The sequence below is a fragment of the Triturus cristatus genome, chromosome 5_2, assembly GCF_964204655.1.
Source record: "Triturus cristatus chromosome 5_2, aTriCri1.1, whole genome shotgun sequence".
Lineage (NCBI taxonomy): Eukaryota > Metazoa > Chordata > Amphibia > Caudata > Salamandridae > Triturus > Triturus cristatus.
Window position 1 is genome coordinate 465,434,033 of NC_140588.1, and position 21,583 is coordinate 465,455,615.

Consider the following 21,583-nt stretch of genomic DNA (forward strand, 5'->3'; position numbering starts at 1 on the left):
CAGTGATTGACAACTCCCAGATGTGCACAGATACTCTCTCTGGTGAATGCTATGGGTAATGTTAGAACAGTAGAGCTTCTCCATCTCTTACATAATTCTTCTACATGTTGCCCTGCTTACCAGTGCATTATGACTTGCACAGGTCTTATCCCTGGACCATCTCCACAACCTTTAGGGAGGTGCAGTGGTCCGCATCCTCACTGCTTCTTCTCACGGCTGAGCACCCTAGAAACATCACATCAGCCATAGTTTCAGACACAGGCTTCTTCAGAGGGCCCTTTCTCCAACCATGAATGGAGCCTAAACCTCCATCTTGGAATATCTGCATTACACTGTGGTGGAGCAGCTGCCCTGCAGCTTTCAGTATTGACTGCAAACCAGGGGCGTAACAAAGGCCCCAGCAGCCCCTGCGGGGTGGGGGGGCCCGAGCTCCGGTGAGTGGTCGGAGGGGGCCCCCTTCATGTACTGTACAGGTGGGCCCCCTCAAGTTTTGTTATGCCACTGCTGCAAACAACACCTCTGCTGCCCTTCTGCAGCCTGCTAGTGCATGTCCCGTCTCCACCCGCAGAGTTATTCTGTGATGGAAATGCACCAGGGGCTATTTGTGGTGAGGCTTGATCAGAGCAGCTGCATGGAGCTAAGAGAAGATGCCACCATCTCTGTGCCCACTCATCTTGAGCAGTGACAAGGTAAACTTGGCCACATATGATCACCCCTAGACAGGTTTCTCAAATATTTTCCAGGTGTCAAACACTAAACAAATCAGGACACAATTGAGACTCTTGGTATAGAAGTTCGCAGTGTGTCTAGAAGGATGTGCGCCTGCAGAAAGAACATTTATAATTCAGACTTATAAACGTGAGGGATGTGGGCATGTTCCAGCCAGTCTGCCAGCACCTAGAATGTTCATTTAATAAGTTTATTCTTGAGACGTGTGTTAAGTAAGCAAAGCTTGCCGTGAATGGTGGCTATAAGGAAGGCGCCGCAGGGGTCACATTTTGTAACATTCGAGCCCAGCTGTGTTCAAAAGAATATACACACCGAGGTGAATGCCAACGGGAAGTGATGAACACACAGAACTGGAAAAGAATTACGGTCACAAAACATTATAATGTTGACCTTGGCTGTGCAGTCTTGTGAACTGCGTGCGTTTCCCTGGCAAGTGTACACAGAGAAGTGACCTAACCTCTCCCTGCTGAGAGGTTACGAGGACATCCGGTCTGGGAGTTCACCACTGTGTTTCGAGTCAGTAGTTACTAGCATCCAGCCTTGGCTCGTTATTTACACACTGGGGTGCGGGCAGGTCTCTTTATTTCACGGGGAGGCGGGAAAGCGAACAGTGATTGGTGGGCATTAGACATATTCTAACAGAGTTCAGCTCTATACGACTATACCTATGATTCGAAATAGTCCAAAACAGCCGACACGATGGGGAAAATCTACAGAAAAACTCACATTTCTGCAGGAAATGGGGGCAACGTCTGCGGTAAAGACCGTGAATAAGCATATTAATGTTTCTCACACAAATGCCAAAAATAATGGGTAAAGTACGTCAAACCGCAAACTCTACGTTAATTACATCATTGTTTAACAGACAGCAAGGTAAATGCAATATGTACACACGTATGCATACAAATATGTGCGCATTCATTACTCTTCAACTACGATTTATGAATGCTGATGTCACAATCTCCATTTCCCTCACATACTTCCTGCCACATACATTTCCCAGCAGTCTTTCTGTGTCATGGTGATGCCTGCATCTTCACAAACCTTTTTTAAGGCTAAACCTCTGCATGTCAAGGGCACATGTGCTCAGTGCTTATAGTTAGTTACATGGGCCAGGAGTGATCGTGAAATAAGCTGTGGCTTCCCTGCAAAGACTCGCTGTGCAGATGTCACTGCTCACTCCACAGCCCAGCCTGCAGCTGAGCTCAGTTGATATCAATATTAACTGGGACATAATTTTGCCTGCAGCGTTGCTAATCTGTTAGTGCGGTCAGCTCTACTCAATATCCGCGTGCCGAATACCGAGGCAGCATAATCTTGATTTCACCACATGCCTTTCATTCATCAATGGACACTCCCTGCCCCTTTATCTCAATTTATCAGGATCTTTTTATCCATCTTTTCTTTCTTCGTCACTGTTTCTTATCTTACTTCTCATCCTTCTTTCCTCTTCTGTGTTTCTCTCTCTCTTGCTCTTTGTCAAAGTCTGATGAGGAAAAGTAAGTGCTGGTCCACAAAGATGAGTGCCGGTGGGCCCCACCTGCAACCACCGATTAAATTAAGCACTGTCATTTGTTCATCCTTTCTGGTGCTTCAATTGGTAAAATATCTGTGGAAAATACCTAAAATCTGCAGCCAACTAAGAAATCAGAAGGAAGTAAACAATTCGTGTTTACGTAGAAAAATCTATGTATTATTTGGAATGTCCATACATATGATTTCAAGTTACTGACCATAGTCAAACTGTGAATGGTTAACGAACAACAACCTTTGCCATGTGCAAGGCATACGCCACCTTCTGAACCTGAAGGAGGGCTCATTGTTTGTGACTTAAAAATGTTTATACATAGATCAGTATATTTTAGTAATTTATATGCTGTTTTAGTATAATTGAAATATGCGCTGGATTTTTAACATTTATCTTTTAATGAGCATTATTATCATTTAAAATATGATTATTTAATGTACAGCTACTTGAAAGTGCTTCTATGGTTCAAGGAAAGGAACATACTAAGGCCGGATAACGGCAAACACAGCATAGTGTTAGATTAAGGTTCCCCAATATTTAAGCTGCAGCTTTCCAGACAGCACCGCTGTCTGGTTGCAAAGAATATAGGAAACATGCTGAAAGCTGACCCAGGATTGCATGGTATTCCACCCTTTCCTTACCATTGGCTTTGTGTTTTGTCACTCACATTTGCTTGCTTCCTATTCACTGGCTTTATTTGTTTTAGGCCGTCCAGCATGTCTTTGTCCATTCATTTAGACCTTATAAGAATCAGAATGAGCTCGTAAGCTCCTTGAAAACATCAGTTCCTATACTCGCTGGTTCTGTCGCGGCAGATGCCAACGTGGTCAACACCTAGATCCAAAATACAGTGGAAATGAAGGCACCCATTTCGATCTGTTAACCCTGCAAAAGTAGACCCTCGAGACCCTGGTTCAAGGAAAGCGTGAACACGGAGAAAAAAACATTAAAAAGGCTGAGAGAAAGTGGCACAAAGGCTATAAAAAGAAGGATAAAGCCATTTTTAGGGCTTCCCTCAAGAACTACTAGGCCTTGGTCAAAATGGGTAAAACACACTATTATGAAGGTAGGATAGTTGAAGCGGGCAACAAACCTGGCGAAAGTTTTAAAATAGTGAAAAATGTCATCTCACCAAAGGCCAGTGTTAGAAGCAAGGAGTCCTCAGCCGAATGGTGCGCACAATTGTCCTCCTTCTTTTATAACAAAATTCAGGACATTCTAGCTAGCCTGGACATAACACCGCTTTATGGCTCAAGCCTTACTACCTCTACTGGAGCAGCTAACGTAGCAACAGGCTCACTACTTTCCTTTGACCCCATTACGTGGAAGACATTTATGTTGCCCATTCTTTCCCTCAAGTCTGGTTTGCCTTCAGACTCACGTCCCTCAACCTTTAAGACCTAGCGGCTGAAGCAATCAACCCTACGGTCAACAAACTGCTGAATGATTCTTTCCACCACGGTTGTTCCATCAGCCTGGAAGCAGGCAGACATCCTCCCTTTATAAAAAAAGGATGCCGGCAGGTCCCAACTTGCCAGCAAACTATAGGGCCGTTTCTCTGTTGCCCGTGCTGTCTAAGCTCCTGGAAAAATTTGTCAACCAGCAACTTTCACGCTGTCTAGAGATTAATGACCTCCTACATCTCAGAAAGTTGGGCTTCAGGCCCAATTGTAGCACTGAGACTGCTCTACTTGAAGTTACAGAGCTTATTAGAGATACTCTAGATGCAGGGGTAAGGCTGTGTTGACATTATTAGACCTTTCAATAGCCTCTGATACAACTCCTTACAGTAGGCTCCTCTCTCGCCTTCAGAGTATTGGCATTGATGGTCTTGCACTGGAATGGTTGAAGTCTTTCTTGGAGGATAGAGGAAAGGAGGTGTGCACCCCCTCTCTCTTCTGGCACTAAGAACTTATAATCAAGATCTCTCAGGGCATGGATCTGAGTCCTACACTGTTTAATATCTATCTTTCTCCACTGGCATCTCTGGTGGAATTCTCTGATGTCAAACTAATTTCTTATGCGGACAACATGCAGCTCTTCTTCTCCTTTGAAAAAGTAGATGTTATTACATTGGATTCAATAAAACCATGTCCAGCTGCTGTCTTACTCTGGATGTGATTTAATTAATTGAAGTGCAATGCGGATTAGACCGAGGTTCTCTGCCTCGGACATAAATCTTTGGGGGACTGCCAAACTCTCTGGCTGGATGGTGCCCCTCTGCTAGGCCAGCAATCTGAGATGGTCAAAAACCTAGGGGTGCAGTTTGATAGCCAGTTGTCATTTCAACATCAAGGTGCCGATTCCGATCCGTTAAAAAAAATTACCGTACGACTCGTATCCGTATTTTTTTACGAATGAATCGTACAAGTCCCATACAACCGGTGAAGTACGATTCGTACGTTAAGAAATACATACAAATCGTATCGGGAAAAGGTCTACGAGACGTCCCCGGACAGTTTTACGTACGAGTCGTAAAACTGAAGTCCGAGCGCACAAGTCCGATCCGTACCGGCGTTTCGAATACACAAGCGTATGGAAAACGTCCCGCACGGAGTGAACTTTGTACGACCCCTACCCTGGGTACACTTGTGCCCGGGGTACGAGTCATACGGCCCCCCCAGCCCCCCCACCCGCGTATGTCCGCACCGTACCCCAGGCGTACCCCAATCCTCGCGTATGTATGGCCGGTACATACGTGAGGATTGGGGTACACCTGGGGTACGGTGCGGACATACGCGGGTGGGGGGTACGGTGAGGACATACACGGGTGGTGGGGTACGGTGCGGACATACGCACCGTAAATACGCACTGTTGGCCTATGTACGGTGCGTACCCCAACAGCGCGTATGTACTCACCGTACATATGCAATGTTGGGGTACGCACCGTATATATGCAATGTTGGGGTACGCACCGTACATGATGACACATATGATGTGGTTGATGGCGTGTACATCGCGTACCGGGCCCCCTTTTCGTCGTGCATCGCAGCGTACTTAGTTTTTCCGGCACTTTTTGGCTCCCGTAAAAAAATAGCCGTACAGAGTGCTGTAGGTACAAATCGTACTTGCTGGTCCGTAAAACGCTGCCTGACTCCGTGCGGACGTCGCATACGCACTGTCCAGGATCAGAATAGTAGGTATTTTTTAGCCGTACGGTGTTTTTTACGATTTGTACGGAAATGGTATTTCTGTACGAATCTTACTTGCTGGTTTGTAAGGTGGATTTCCCGGGTACGAGTCGTACAGAGAATACGCTCCGTACGACCATTCGTACCCGGGTTTTACAGGATCGGAATCGGCACCCAAGTTAACAGCATGGCTGTGAATTGCTTTGGCCTGCTACGCACTGTAAAAACGTTTCTGCACCTCCTCTTCCTTCCAGCTAGGAAACAGTTATTATAGTGCTTATGATGTCCGGACTGGACTATGCGAATACATATATCTTGGCCTCCCTCAGTACCTAGTAAACAAGCTGCAGGTGGTACAAAATGCAGCTGCACGCCTGCTTCTCAAGCTTCCACTCAGTGCTCAGATTTCTTTGCATCTTCAATCCTTACATTGACCTCTGGTGAGAAAATGCATCTTGTTTAAAACTCTGGTACTTACCCACAGAGCTTTGCACCTCACTGGCACAGCTACCTTTTCATTCAAGCTATATACATATCTTCCAAAAAGAAAGTTGTGTTCCTCTAATGGGGTTCTTGGTATAGTACACAGGATCCGCAGTTCAAGAACCGATTGACAACCCTTTTCCTACTTGGGCCCCTCAGCCTGGAACAAACTCCCCCCCCCCCCGATCTTCGTCAAATTGAATCTAAACAACAGTTCAAAAAGAAGTTGAAAACTTGCCTCTTTTCTCAAAGTTAATTGCCTCTACCCATGGTTCAGCGCTAGAACACTCCTCGGAGCAGCAGCGTGCTATATAAATCCACCCCATCACCACCGTCTGTTTATCACCTCTCTGACTGGCTCCTTGTATTCTTCCATGAGTACTTGCTTTCTGGGAACTCTTTTTTTAGGTCCTGACAAAGACAGCACATGCTCTGTTGCTTGTGAGACATTTTGTTCTTCATTAAGACTGGCTTGGAGCCCGTCCACTGCTTACCATTCGTTGGCTTCATTGTCACTCTTATTTGCTAGCATCTTATTGTCAGTGCGTGCCGGTTTTGTTTGTTTCTCCCTTGGATTGAGATACTTTTTTCTTCGTCTTCCCATGGAGTCCTTGTTGCTTGGTCCCCCACTTCGCCTCTTAGGTTTATATGTGTACGGCCACCACACCACTGTCCTACCACGCGAACACCACACCCGAATACCACCACCTTACTACCACTACCTTGAAACGGTATGCAGACAGAATATCGAGTTGGAAATGTCGACTTACACAAATATCGAAGTCATTAACATCGTGTGCAAAAATATAGTTGTTTAAAATATAGATTTTTTAATTAGTGTTATGTATTTTAGTATGTATTTTAAATGTATGTGATCTATTTTTTTTTTAATAAGTATTGGTTTTGTGTTTAATATATGTGTTACATTTTTAGTAGTTATCAATTTTATTTTAATTACATTTTGCTTTTTTAGTTCCGTAGCGGGTTGTGGGTTTATAGGGGAACAGGGTGGAAAGCAATTTAATTATAATAAATTAATTATTATTTTTTACTTAGTAATATGTATTTAATTTAGATTTTATAGTTTTAATTTTGGGAAGTAATTTATTATTAATTAATTAATTATTAATTGGTTGTTAATTAATATTAATTAATTGGTAATTAATTATGGTAATCGTGTTATTTTTATTAGGAGCAGGTTGTGGGGTTTATAGGGGTAAAGTGTGGTAAGTAATGTAATAATCATATAATAATGATTTTTTAAAAAATGTATTAATAGTTACTTAATTTAGGTTTTATAGTGCTAACTGTAGGAAGTAATTAATTATTAAGTAATTATTAATGGCTGTTAATTATTAATATTTAATTAATTGGAAATTATGTTAATTGTGTCATTTTTTGAGGAGTGGGCTGTGGGGTTTATAGGGGTAAAGGGTGGGAAGTAATTTATTTTTAATTAATTCATAATTATTTGTTAATTAATTCTAATTAATTAATTAAAATATGGCAATTGTGTAAATACTTTTAGATGTGTGTTGTGGAGTTTATAGTGGTAAAGGGTGGGAAGTAATGTATTTTGAATTAATTATTGAGTAGTTGTTAATTGATATTAATTTATTATTTTAAAATTAATTATGGAAATTGTGTAATTATTTTTAGGTGTGGTTTGTGGGGTTTATGGGGTAGAGGGTGGAAAGTAATTTTTGTTACATTAATTAATAATTAGTTGATCATTAATATTAATTCATCAATTGATAATTAAGGTAAATGTTTATTTTTGTGTGTGTGAATTTTGGTTTTATAGGGGTAACGTTTGGGGAGTAGATTAATTTGTATCTGTTTTAATTTGTTTTTTAATTAATAATAATTCTTTAATTGATAGTTAATTATGTTAATTATGGAGATACATTTTTTAAATTTAGATGTGTGTTGTGAATTGTGCGGTGCTGTATGGTAGGAAATTAAAAAAAATACATTTATGTAATAATTAATGTTTTTGTTTATAAACAGTTTCTAAATAAAAATAGTTCTTTGTAAATTATTTTTAAATTTATTTAATATAATATTTCTAGGAATTTGTCATATCTTTTTAACATTATAATATGTTTCTATTTTTTTTTTTATATAAAATTTTTTTATATTGGTTGTATTTTGTTTGTTTTTAATTTTGAACTAACTGGAGAGGGAATAATAATTTTTACCCCTCCGCTATCCAACACTTTCTCTTCTGTTGCACTCACTGGAGTGGAAATAGTAATTTTTACCCCTCCCCTACCCAACACTTTCCCTAATGTTGCACTCACTGGAAGGGGAATAGTAATTTTCACCCCTCTGCTATCCAACACTTTACTATTCCCACTCCAGTGAGTACAACAGTAAGTAATTTTTACCCCTCCGCTATCCAACACTTTCCCTGCTGTTGTACTCACTGGAGTGGGAATAGTAATTTTTACTCCTCAGCTATCCAACACTTTCCCTACTGTTGCACTCACTGGAGTGGGAATAGTAATTTTTACCCGTCGGCTATCCAACACTTTCCCTACTGTTGCACTCACTGACTGGAGCGGGAATAGTAATTTTTACCCCTCCGCTATCCAACACTTTCCCTACTGTTACACTCACTGGAGTGGAAATAGTAATTTTTATTCCTCCGCTATCCAACAGTTTCCCTACTGTTGCACTCACTGGAGTGGGTATAGTAACTTTTACCCCTCCGCTATCCAGCACTTTCCCTACTGTTGCACTCACTGGAGTGGAAGTTGTAATTTTCACCCCTCCGCTATCCAACACTTTCCCTACTGTTGCACTCACTGGAGTGGTAATAGTAATTTTTACCCCTCCACTATCCAACACTTCCCCTACTGTTGCAGTCATTGAAGTGGGAATAATATTTTTTACCCCTCCGCTATCAAACACTTTCCCTACTGTTGCAACCACTGGAGTGAGAATGGTAATTTGTACCCCTCCGCTATCCAAAACTTTACCTACTGTTGCACTCACTGAAGTGGAAAATTTAACTTTAAAGACTTTTAAATAGTTTAATGTTTAAATGTATAAAATAATGTTTTTTAAATTAGATTTTATGTTATTGGAGTATGTATATATTGCGGGGGCGTGAGTTATAGTTAGCTGAAGTAACTATGACGGTGGAATTTCTCTGGTTTTGTATGAGTGAAATGTCCAACTAACTATAACGTACCTGAAACCTATGGGTTTTTCAGTGAATTTCAAAGGTTTTTTAAATGCTAATTTCTAACTATAACATCTGTAAAACCTATGGTTTTTTCAGTGAATTTCAAAGGTCTTTTAAATGCTAATTTCTAACTATAACGTCTATAAAACCTATGGTTTTTTCAGTGAATTTCAAAGGTTTTTTAAATATTAACATACTATTCTGCTATTTGTCATTAGTACTGTTTTTTCTAACTTGCAGAACAGTGATGTGGGGAGAGGGAGCATGAAGGGGGTATCTCGCAGAGAGAGAACTGCGGTATATTTCCAGTCTTGGCTTCAGAGATACAACTGTGGGCCCGAGAACTCGCACACAAAGAGCTGCGAGCCGAGCTGTGGTTCGCAGAGAGAGAGTTGCGGGCCCGAGAAGGTTGTTGGGGGCTATGCTTCAGAGAGCTGTGGTCTAACTCGCACAGAGAGAGCAACAGGCCGACGGTCCTGCTAGCAGACGCACAGCTAATGGGCTGGCTCGCAGAGGTAGAGCTGCAAGTCGACGGACTAGCTTCTAAAGGCATAGTTGCTAGCTGGTGATGTGGGGACAGGGAGCGTGAAAGGGGTATCTCGCACAGACACAGCTCCGGTATGTTTCCAGAGTTGCCTCCCAGAGGTAGAACTACGAACTCGATGGCTTGTAGACGGAGAGATGCAAGCTGACGTGGACTGAATCACAAAATGGCTGCTAACAGTTCCTAGTTTCAACAGGCTCGCAGAGGGAGAGCTGCGGCCCGTAGGCTCGACTCGCAGAGGGAGAGCTACGGGCCGTCCGCTCACAAAGGCACAGCAAAAACCAAAGGAAATGATGGACGGAGTGTTGAACATTGCAAGCACTCACCCCCAGTCAACTGATCTGGGTTTAATCCATCACCATTCTTTAGCCCACTCTGCCACCCCAGTTCAGACATGGCCATATGCAAATCAGTCTGACCCTGTGCCTCATGGGAACAGTCCAGCCCGAACTGCCAAGCCATGTCTTCCCTGGACCGGAAACAAGCTTCCTAGGACCGGTTTCTGGCATTTCAGCCGTCTTCAGCCAGGCTTGCTTGAATCCAGTGGCAAAGTGAGCAAGGGACTCACGTCTGAGCATACCCTGCCAACATATGGCGAACAAAGCAAAAACCAAAGGAAATGATGGACGGAGTGTTGAACATTGCAAGCACTCACCCCCAGTCAACTGATCTGGGTTTAATCCATCACCATTCTTTAGCCCACTCTGCCACCCCAGTTCAGACATGGCCATATGCAAATCAGTCTGACCCTGTGCCTCATGGGAACAGTCCAGCCCGAACTGCCAAGCCATGTCTTCCCTGGACCGGAAACAAGCTTCCTAGGACCGGTTTCTGGCATTTCAGCCGTCTTCAGCCAGGCTTGCTTGAATCCAGTGGCAAAGTGAGCAAGGGACTCACGTCTGAGCATACCCTGCCAACATATGGCGAACAAAGCAAAAACCAAAGGAAATGATGGACGGAGTGTTGAACATTGCAAGCACTCACCCCCAGTCAACTGATCTGGGTTTAATTCATCACCATTCTTTTGCCCACTCTGCCACCCCGGTTCAGACATGGCCATATGCAAATCAGTCTGACCCTGTGCCTCATGGGAACAGTCCAGCCCGAACTGCCAAGCCATGTCTTCCCTGGACCGGAAACAAGCTTCCTAGGACCGGTTTCTGGCATTTCAGCCGTCTTCAGCCAGGCTTGCTTGAATCCAGTGGCAAAGTGAGCAAGGGACTCACGTCTGAGCATACCCTGCCAACATATGGCGAACAAAGCAAAAACCAAAGGAAATGATGGACGGAGTGTTGAACATTGCAAGCACTCACCCCCAGTCAACTGATCTGGGTTTAATCCATCACCATTCTTTAGCCCACTCTGCCACCCCAGTTCAGACATGGCCATATGCAAATCAGTCTGACCCTGTGCCTCATGGGAACAGTCCAGCCCGAACTGCCAAGCCATGTCTTCCCTGGACCGGAAACAAGCTTCCTAGGACCGGTTTCTGGCATTTCAGCCGTCTTCACCCAGGCTTGCTTGAATCCAGTGGCAAAGTGAGCAAGGGACTCACGTCTGAGCATACCCTGCCAACATATGGCGAACAAAGCAAAAACCAAAGGAAATGATGGACGGTGTGTTGAACATTGCAAGCACTCACCCCCAGTCAACTGATCTGGGTTTAATCCATCACCATTCTTTAGCCCACTCTGCCACCCCAGTTCAGACATGGCCATATGCAAATCAGTCTGACCCTGTGCCTCATGGGAACAGTCCAGCCCGAACTGCCAAGCCATGTCTTCCCTGGACCGGAAACAAGCTTCCTAGGACCGGTTTCTGGCATTTCAGCCGTCTTCAGCCAGGCTTGCTTGAATCCATTGGCAAAGTGAGCAAGGGACTCACGTCTGAGCATACCCTGCCAACATATGGCGAACAAAGCAAAAACCAAAGGAAATGATGGACGGAGTGTTGAACATTGCAAGCACTCACCCCCAGTCAACTGATCTGGGTTTAATCCATCACCATTCTTTAGCCCACTCTGCCACCCCAGTTCAGACATGGCCATATGCAAATCAGTCTGACCCTGTGCCTCATGGGAACAGTCCAGCCCGAACTGCCAAGCCATGTCTTCCCTGGACCGGAAACAAGCTTCCTAGGACCGGTTTCTGGCATTTCAGCCGTCTTCAGCCAGGCTTGCTTGAATCCAGTGGCAAAGTGAGCAAGGGACTCACGTCTGAGCATACCCTGCCAACATATGGCGAACAAAGCAAAAACCAAAGGAAATGATGGACGGAGTGTTGAACATTGCAAGCACTCACCCCCAGTCAACTGATCTGGGTTTAATCCATCACCATTCTTTAGCCCACTCTGCCACCCCAGTTCAGACATGGCCATATGCAAATCAGTCTGACCCTGTGCCTCATGGGAACAGTCCAGCCCGAACTGCCAAGCCATGTCTTCCCTGGACCGGAAACAAGCTTCCTAGGACCGGTTTCTGGCATTTCAGCTGTCTTCAGCCAGGCTTGCTTGAATCCAGTGGCAAAGTGAGCAAGGGACTCACGTCTGAGCATACCCTGCCAACATATGGCGAACAAAGCAAAAACCAAAGGAAATGATGGACGGAGTGTTGAACATTGCAAGCACTCACCCCCAGTCAACTGATCTGGGTTTAATCCATCACCATTCTTTAGCCCACTCTGCCACCCCAGTTCAGACATGGCCATATGCAAATCAGTCTGACCCTGTGCCTCATGGGACAGTCCAGCCCGAACTGCCAAGCCATGTCTTCCCTGGACCGGAAACAAGCTTCCTAGGACCGGTTTCTGGCATTTCAGCCGTCTTCAGCCAGGCTTGCTTGAATCCAGTGGCAAAGTGAGCAAGGGACTCACGTCTGAGCATACCCTGCCAACATATGGCGAACAAAGCAAAAACCAAAGGAAATGATGGACGGAGTGTTGAACATTGCAAGCACTCACCCCCAGTCAACTGATCTGGGTTTAATCCATCACCATTCTTTAGCCCACTCTGCCACCCCAGTTCAGACATGGCCATATGCAAATCAGTCTGACCCTGTGCCTCATGGGAACAGTCCAGCCCGAACTGCCAAGCCATGTCTTCCCTGGACCGGAAACAAGCTTCCTAGGACCGGTTTCTGGCATATGGCCATGTCTGAACTGGGGTGGCAGAGTGGGCTAAAGAACGGTGATGGATCAAACCCAGATCTGTTGACTGGGTGTGAGTGTTTGATTGGTTCTTCTGATGCTCCGTCCATCACCACCCCCTTTTGTACCGCTTTGTTCGCCATAAGTTGGCAGGGTATGCTCAGACGTGAGTCCCTTGCTCACTTTGCCACTGGATTCAAGCAAGCCTGGCTGAAGACGGCTGAAATGCCAGAAACCGGTCCTAGGAAGCTTGTTTCCGGTCCAGGGAAGGCATGGCTTGGCAGTTCGGGCTGAACTGTTCCCATGAGGCACAGGGTCAGACTGATTTGCATATGGCCATGTCTGAACTGGGGTGGCAGAGTGGGCTAAAGAACGGTGATGGATCAAACCCAGATCTGTTGACTGGGTGTGAGTGTTTGATTGGTTCTGATGCTCCGTCCATCACCACCCCCTTTTGTACCGCTTTGTTCGCCATAAGTTGGCAGGGTATGCTCAGACGTGAGTCCCTTGCTCACTTTGCCACTGGATTCAAGCAAGCCTGGCTGAAGACGGCTGAAATGCCAGAAACCGGTCCTAGGAAGCTTGTTTCCGGTCCAGGGAAGGCATGGCTTGGCAGTTCGGGCTGAACTGTTCCCATGAGGCACAGGGTCAGACTGATTTGCATATGGCCATGTCTGAACTGGGGTGGCAGAGTGGGCTAAAGAACGGTGATGGATCAAACCCAGATCTGTTGACTGGGTGTGAGTGTTTGATTGGTTCTGATGCTCCGTCCATCACCACCCCCTTTTGTACCGCTTTGTTCGCCATAAGTTGGCAGGGTATGCTCAGACGTGAGTCCCTTGCTCACTTTGCCACTGGATTCAAGCAAGCCTGGCTGAAGACGGCTGAAATGCCAGAAACCGGTCCTAGGAAGCTTGTTTCCGGTCCAGGGAAGGCATGGCTTGGCAGTTCGGGCTGAACTGTTCCCATGAGGCACAGGGTCAGACTGATTTGCATATGGCCATGTCTGAACTGGGGTGGCAGAGTGGGCTAAAGAACGGTGATGGATCAAACCCAGATCTGTTGACTGGGTGTGAGTGTTTGATTGGTTCTGATGCTCCGTCCATCACCACCCCCTTTTGTACCACAAAGGCACAGCAGCATACTGGCTCGCAGAGGTAGAGAGCTGCGAGCCGACGCAGAAGTGAACTGGCTCGCAGAGGTAGAGAGCTGCGAGCCGATGCAGCAGCGAACTGGCTCGCAGAGGTAGAGAGCTGCGAGCCGACGGACTGGATTCTAAAGGGATAGCTGTGAGCTGGTGATGTGGGGAGAGGGAGCGTGAAAGGGGTATCTCGCACAGACAGAGCTTCTGTATATTTAATTGCCCCCGGGACCTTTGTTTTATTTTCACTCGATGCGAGGCACAAGATGGCTGCTAACACTTCCTGGTTTGAAGTGTTAGCAGCCAATCAGAGGCAAGCTCGTGCTCGGGAGTTAGGCTCCGCCCAGATATATATATTTTTTTCCCTTTAATATCTCAAAAACTACTGAACGGATTTACACCATTTTAACAAAAGTGTGCTTTCTGGACCAATACCTTTCTCCCTGCCAAATTTGGCATAATTCCGTTCAGTAGTTTGACCTGTAGCCTTGTCTAAAGTTTCCTATGGAAATTGCATGGAGAAAACACTTTTTGGGACCCCCCTTTTTTCTCAGCCCCCCGTGATGAATCACCCCCAAACTTTCAAGATAGGAGCTGATCTGAAAAGAGGAACATTTTGGAAAATTTCGTAAAGATTTGTCAAACGATGCAAAAGTTATAAGCACATCAAAAAATGCTTTTCCTACGGAAACTAGGTTCTAACTATAACTTTCTATTGGCGACCGCCAGTAGATAATATATACATATATTTGTAAATGTTCATATATACAATTATAAAATAAATTTAAATGAATAGTTTATTAATTGTTTTAAAGTAAATATATATATATATATTTATATATATATATATATATATATATAAAATGTTATATATGTATGTTTACATTTTTTATTGCATTTATTTGTATTATTTGTTAACATTTATATTAAATGTAATTTATTTTTGAATGTTAATTTTATTATTTAATATTATTTTTTATACATATATTAAAATCGATATTTTGTAAAACTATATTTTTTACATCGATATTTTTGTACCTGATATTTTTGTACTTCCCATTATAAATATGAGTTGTCTATTTTTTTTACATTGATATTTATAGCTCGATATTTGTGTATGGGGATATTTTGGGGATCAATATTCTCTCAGTGAACCCCTTAAAACACCACCCTACCACACCCACTACCTTACCATCACCCTACCACCACCACCCTGCCGCCACCATCCTACCACCCTAACACTACCACCATCACCAACTTACCCACCACCGCCATTACCCAACCACCTCCACCCTACCATAAACAAAACCACCCTAACCACCGCCATCCTAACCACCACTATGTTACTATGTTACTATGTTACTGGGTACTTGTAAAGTGCACAGCTACTCCATGGAGTGTCCCGGTGCTCAACCCCACCCCAAACACCACCACCTTACCCACCCCATTACCTAACCACCACCCTACTACTGCCCCCTACCACCACCACCCAAACACCCTATCACAGCCACCCTACCACCACTACCCACTACCCACTACTATGACCCTACCCAACATTCTAAACACCCTAACAACCACCACCATAACACCACCCTAACTACCACTACCTTAAGCAGCCCACCATCATCGCACCACTACCACCCTACCACCACCAACCTAGCACCATTACCACCACTCTACCCCTACCACCACCATCCCCTTACCCATACTGTAACCCCCAACGCCCTACATATCAGATCAGAGCAGAACAAGCTTTATTCGATTTTTGTAATAAAATCATAAAAGCATACATATAAAGATATTTCAATAACACATAAGTTAAAAAATGGCATAAACTTAAATTTATGAACTAGTTACAGAAGGACGCACGGTTTAATGTCTGCGGTCTCAACAATTTAATTTCAGGTAAAAACGAATGGTTCAGATAAGAATAGTTTTTCTGCATTTTACTCAAACGCATTACTTTTAAAATTGGTAAAATCCATCTCCTTCTTTGGGTTGTATAAAACTTACAAAATAAAACCACATGAATTGTTGATTGCTGGGACTGTTCATCACAGGGACATCTATTCAATTCTGTAGCCCAGTCGTTCATTACGGGAAAACTTACCAGAAGGTAGGGCTGCATCCCGAGAGTGGTCCGCATCAACTGATTAGTCTGTATCGAGGGTTTAATTGCCTCAACCACAAATCTGTTCCCCTCCAGATGCGTCATTCAGAGCTTTCTTAAGATCTTTTCTGGAGACAGAACTTATGGTACAGGGTTCATTATAGTATTCAGGGTGGCCGAGATCTTTAGTAAAGTCCTTTATGTTTTTTAACCACGGAATATCCAGCACCCTGTCCGACTTCAGACTATCTTTTAAAACTTCACGGTTCAAAGAAGTCTTTACAGAAGTCCAAATCCTGTGCCACAAAAGGACCGGTTGGCATTTTATCAAATCTGGGTGGCAAATATAAGTTGAAGTACTGCTAGAACCGCCTGAACAAATTTCTCTACCAGCTGAATTGGTTTTGTATCACGGTAACCCCAGACTCCTGCGCCGTATGTTGCCATACTGACACTTGTCGCCTGATAAATGCATAACAGCACAACAGGTGGCCTTCTTCCCAATTTCCTAGCCAAATTGGTCAAAGCAGCCATCGATTTCTTGAGAGCAAGCTCCTAATTTTTACTGCTTGTGTACATGTCCCCTTTTGATCAAATAAAATGCCTAAGTAGGGAAACGTCTTGGTAAATTCCACCTTACTATTACCAATGAACATATCCTACATTTGGCACTACCGCACTTCATGATAAAAGCTTTAGTTGTGTTTACCCATATACTCAGTATATACTGGAGTCACACTTGTGTCCTTGCCATCAGCACTGCATCATCCGCGTAGAGAAGGGCGGGTAGGGGCGATTGTTTATTTGTGGCGCGTCAAGGCCCTATTCCACCATTGTATGTTCTAGGCCATTGGTGTATAGTGTAAATAGAAAAGGTGCCAGGACGCAGCCCTGTCTAACCCCCACTCTCCACGTTGAATGGTGCAATACATTCACCCTTTACTCCATATCGGACTCTCGAGTTGGCGTTCCCATAGAGCTGTCTCAGAAAATGGACAAGTGGTCCAGTTAGGATGTCCATAAGCTATCATGAACCATGCAGTTAAGATGTTCCATAACTTATCATGAACCACGCAGTCAAAAGCTGCCGTATGTTCGACAAATGCGAAGTATAGCCTTCCTTGTTTTGAGCGCGTATACTTTCCTAGCAGGGTGTTTGGGTTCAGTCCTTGTTCCAATGTACCCAGCCCCTCCAGAAAGCCAAATTGGACATCTGAGAGGATGTTCTTGTCTTCCGCCCAGTCTTGCAATCGATTGAGTACTATCCTATTCACCACCTTAGCCAGGGAATCCAGCAGAGATATTGGGTGATAGTACACTGGAATCTGTCTATCACCCTTAAATATAGGGACCAATAATGACTCCGACCAGGTCTTAATGAAACCTGTAGAGCAACATGCTGCTAATACCCGTGTTAAAATAGGGCCCCATAACAGTGTATTTGCTTTAAAAAGGTCTACTGGCACTCCGTCTGGGCCAGGGCCTTCCCTCCCTTACTAGTAGTTATTGCGGAGATAACCTCGTCAAGGGTAAAACATAGATCTAACGGCTAATTGTCTGAATTGCTAGCTCCCTGTTGAGTTAGTGCGTATGTCATGTTACTTCCCGCCTCTTCCTGCTTGTACAACTTGGAAAAATACTCCACCCACTGACGTTCGTCTATGACGGTCTCTATAATTCGTAAGTCCTGAACTGAGAGGAATGGGGCGTTTACTGTGGGCCAAAAAGCTGCGCTATCTTTTTTCAGAGTTGCTTCATGTAGCGTCACCCAAGCCTTATCTTTTAATTCGGTTTTACGTGCTTTCAGGACCTGATTATATCCCTTTCTTGCTTCTCTAATGTCACTGCTGTCTCTTATAGGGTTATGTAATGCTTGTTTTAATTTTGAATAAGCTTTTGTACAATTTGAATCAAACCATCCTCGGTACTTCGAATATGTTTTTTTGTTCTCGACCCTCAATACATTTTTTATTTCAGATGTAATCTGTGCGTAGGCTTTTAGAATATGGTAGTGGGGGGGTCATCTCGTCCTTTTTTCTAGCAGGACCTAGGACACACACGACCCCACTGCTGGCTTCCCTACATTGGCTTCAGAAACGTATCCATTTTAAAGCACTGGTTCTGATCGACACGGTCGACACAGTCTCCCATGAGATCCTCTTAAGAAGACTATGGGAGATCGGAGTCAGAGAGGGAGCCCTAGAGTGGTTCGTGTCATTTTTGACGGACCGCTCTTTCCAGGTCCATGCTCCACCGCATAAATCAGGAAGGGTTCCGCTGTGCTGTGGCATCCCCCAGGGGTCTGCACTTAGTCCCACGCTATTTAATGTGTACGTCCGCCCCCTAGCCGCACTGGCTAGAACTCGTAACATCAAATTAACATCGTATGCGGACGACACACAGTTTATCTTCTCCTTCTCCAGTGATACCAACGCCGACAAAATTAAATTTCAAGAAGATCTATCGGCCATTGCAAACTGGTTGACTGAAAACCGTCTCCAACTCAATTCATCTAAGACTGAGGTATTACTGGTTGGGAAGGAGACTCAAAAATGGGACGATCAGTGGTGGCCATCTGCATTGGGACCTGCACCCACTCCTAAGAAGGAGGTCAAAAACTTGGGTATCATGGTCGATAACCGACTAGACCTTGACTCCCACGCCAAAAAGGTGGCAGGCATGTGCTATGGCCGTCTTCGGTCTCTGAGACCGATTCTGGGTTTTTTCGAACCCCCAGTTCGTCAGATGATCATTCAGGCCATGGTGCTGTCAAACATTGATTACTGCAATGTCCTCATGCTGGGCTCTAATCAGTCTACGATTAACAGACTTCAAAGAGCTCAGAATGCGGCCGCACGCAGTCTGTTTGGTTTGCCAAAAAACTCTCATATCTCTCCTATCCTCCAACATCTGCACTGGTTGCCGGTAAAGCAGCGCATCCAATTTAAGGCACTTTGCCTTATCCACAAAATTTTCCACTCCTCGGGCCCTAAAATTCTGAAAAATCTAAGCTCTCTATATGTCCCCACTCGGGCTCTCCGTTCTGCAGATCTGTTTCTGGCCCACATTCCTATGATTCAGAGGAGCAGAGCAGGAGGCCGATCCTTCAGATACTTGGCTCCGAAATTGTGGAATACAATCCCGCTTGAAGCTCGTGCTATTACGAATCATTTGTCTTTCAGGAAAAAAATTAAGACCTGGCTATTTAACACTCCTTAGGCCTAGTTTTCTGTAGTTCTTCCCACTCCTGGCTCGGTTGCTGTGTATCTGGCTCGTCTGCAAGCGCTGGGACGCCCTGTTGTTGGGGTAGCCATGCGCTATATAAGCTGCCCTAACATAACATAACATAACATCTTTAAAGCCTTTCATAAGATCAGGGCTCCCTACCTCAGTGAAAGATTTCAACACTACATTCCCCAACGCACTCTGAGGTCATTTGCTCAGCTTCTGACCTCCACACCAAAGGTTCGGCTGTCTCGGATTGGGGGCAGATCCTTTCAAGTGGCAGCCTCTCGGTTATGGAACACTCTACCTCTCGGTCTCAGACAGGTGCATGACCTCCTCACGTTTAGGCAGAAATTAAAGACCTGGCTCTTTCAACTGTAAGTTTTCGGCCAGCTATCCGCACAAAGGTGTTTTGTTTTTGTTAGCTGTTATGAGGTCTCTTGCTTCTGCGCCGGGACACTCCTGGGAGTAGCCATGCGCTTTATAAGTGCCATATAACATAACATAACAGACACAGTGAAAAGGATTTTTGACAGGTTACCAGAATTTTGTTTGTAGATTGTGTGGGTTCTATCTGAGACCACCTCAATGAATAACCGTTTATATTATCCAGCACTATGTTTTGGACCATATAGTTAGGAGTCCCCGGAATACTTTGCAAGTGATTCATAAGAGATAAACTGACACTTAGGGGCTGATTCCGATTTTGTTAGTAAGGGCTCCTAGCGGCATCCGCCAGTAGCGGGTCCGAGTCGAACGCGTGACTTCCGTGCGACTTGTACAGCTGTACGAGTAAGCAAGTACGATGCGATAATCGCCTCAAGATCCGACCGAACCGTACCCAACAGCGATGCCTCCCGAGCGACTCAAAGATGTCCGACGCATACGGCGCAATGCGTTCGATCTCCGGCTGGCCAAGTACGATGCGCGTTGTTAGCAGCCGGTGCGAATCGGTGCCTCCGGCTCGAAAAAGCTCCGGGAAGCATACTTTGGGGATTCGCGGCGGACCACCCTTCACCGGGGGCCCTACGACTCGGACAGCGGGGGGACCCAGGGGTCCCCCATAACCATGCATGTACGTTGTGGGGGGCACTGACACAAACACACGTCAAGGGGCGCCCTTTTCCAAGACATACGTTTTACACGATGGAAGCCTATGTACGGGACGTACAACAGGCTCCCATTGACTTCATTTCGGCTCCCAGTGACCCGAGTCCGTCAGTGCTGCAGCGCATCATACTCTGTCGGCCGGAGCATGAGTCGATCGGAAAGCTCTAAGGGACTGAGTCGGTAGGAGGGCTTTCCGAGCGAGATCGGAATCGGACCCTTAGCGGGAAATGGTCGCTCACGGCTATATCGTGAGTTCTAAAATTTGTGAGTTTTGCTGCATATCTACTGGGCAGAATTATAAAATCGATTATTGTATTTATACCTCTCCCATTGAATGTATGAGTGAAAGGAACTGGGGATGAACAGAGATTGTAAGCAAAGGTTAAGTCAAATGAAAACAAAATCTCTTTTAAAAACTCCCCATATGTGGTGTGGGGGAAGTGGGGATAAGTGTTAGCAACATCAACTGTTAGACCACAATTTTCCCCTCCGCTTAATGGACACAAACCAAAGTTGAAATCACCCCTCTATACAATAAAAACATCCTTTGTATTATCACAATGGAGTTTGTTAAAATCTCTACTTAATTCCTTCAATACTCCCATTCTTCGGTTCTTAGGGGCATTGCTGTCAAAGTTAAGTAATACACAGCAATAATGTTTGTCCATAAACATGGTCACAATTTGATGGTCAGTATTAGATGCTGACAGGGTTATCTTATCTACGTTCACCTTATTAGGCACGAATATGCTTAGACCTCCTTTGGGTCTCCCATGTACAAAAGGGACTACAGGAGTATGGAAATTCTTAAAACCATTAAGATTGATACTGTCTACAGCCCACATTTCTTTGAAACATAAAATATAACATTTTCCAACAAAGTCAAGCCATACTGGACTTAACAGTTATGAGCTCAGCCCTGCAATATTCCAAAATAATACCATATTATCCATAATACCATAGTAATATCCTAACGGCCTTCACTACCCCCACCAAACCCAACCTTAATCATCACCACCAAACTGTAAACCCCACCAACCTACTCCAACTACCACCACCTTCACCACCACACCACCACTACCCTACCACTACCACCACCACCATAGTTACCACCCCCTACCTCACCACCAGCAGGTTCACCACCACAATCACCACCACCACCCCCACCATCATCACCCTCTCCACCACGACCCTCGCATCCTCACTACCCTCACCACCATCAATCTAACCACCACCCTCACGACCC

At 44.7% G+C, this 21,583-nt stretch overlaps 1 protein-coding gene across 1 annotated transcript in view; it reads right to left on the reverse strand.

The window, feature by feature from the left end:
* The window catches only part of SUGCT (succinyl-CoA:glutarate-CoA transferase), a 3,154,468-nt gene that overhangs the window by 1,968,573 nt on the left and 1,164,312 nt on the right, over positions 1-21,583 (reverse strand). The gene's annotated exons all lie outside the window — the stretch shown is intronic.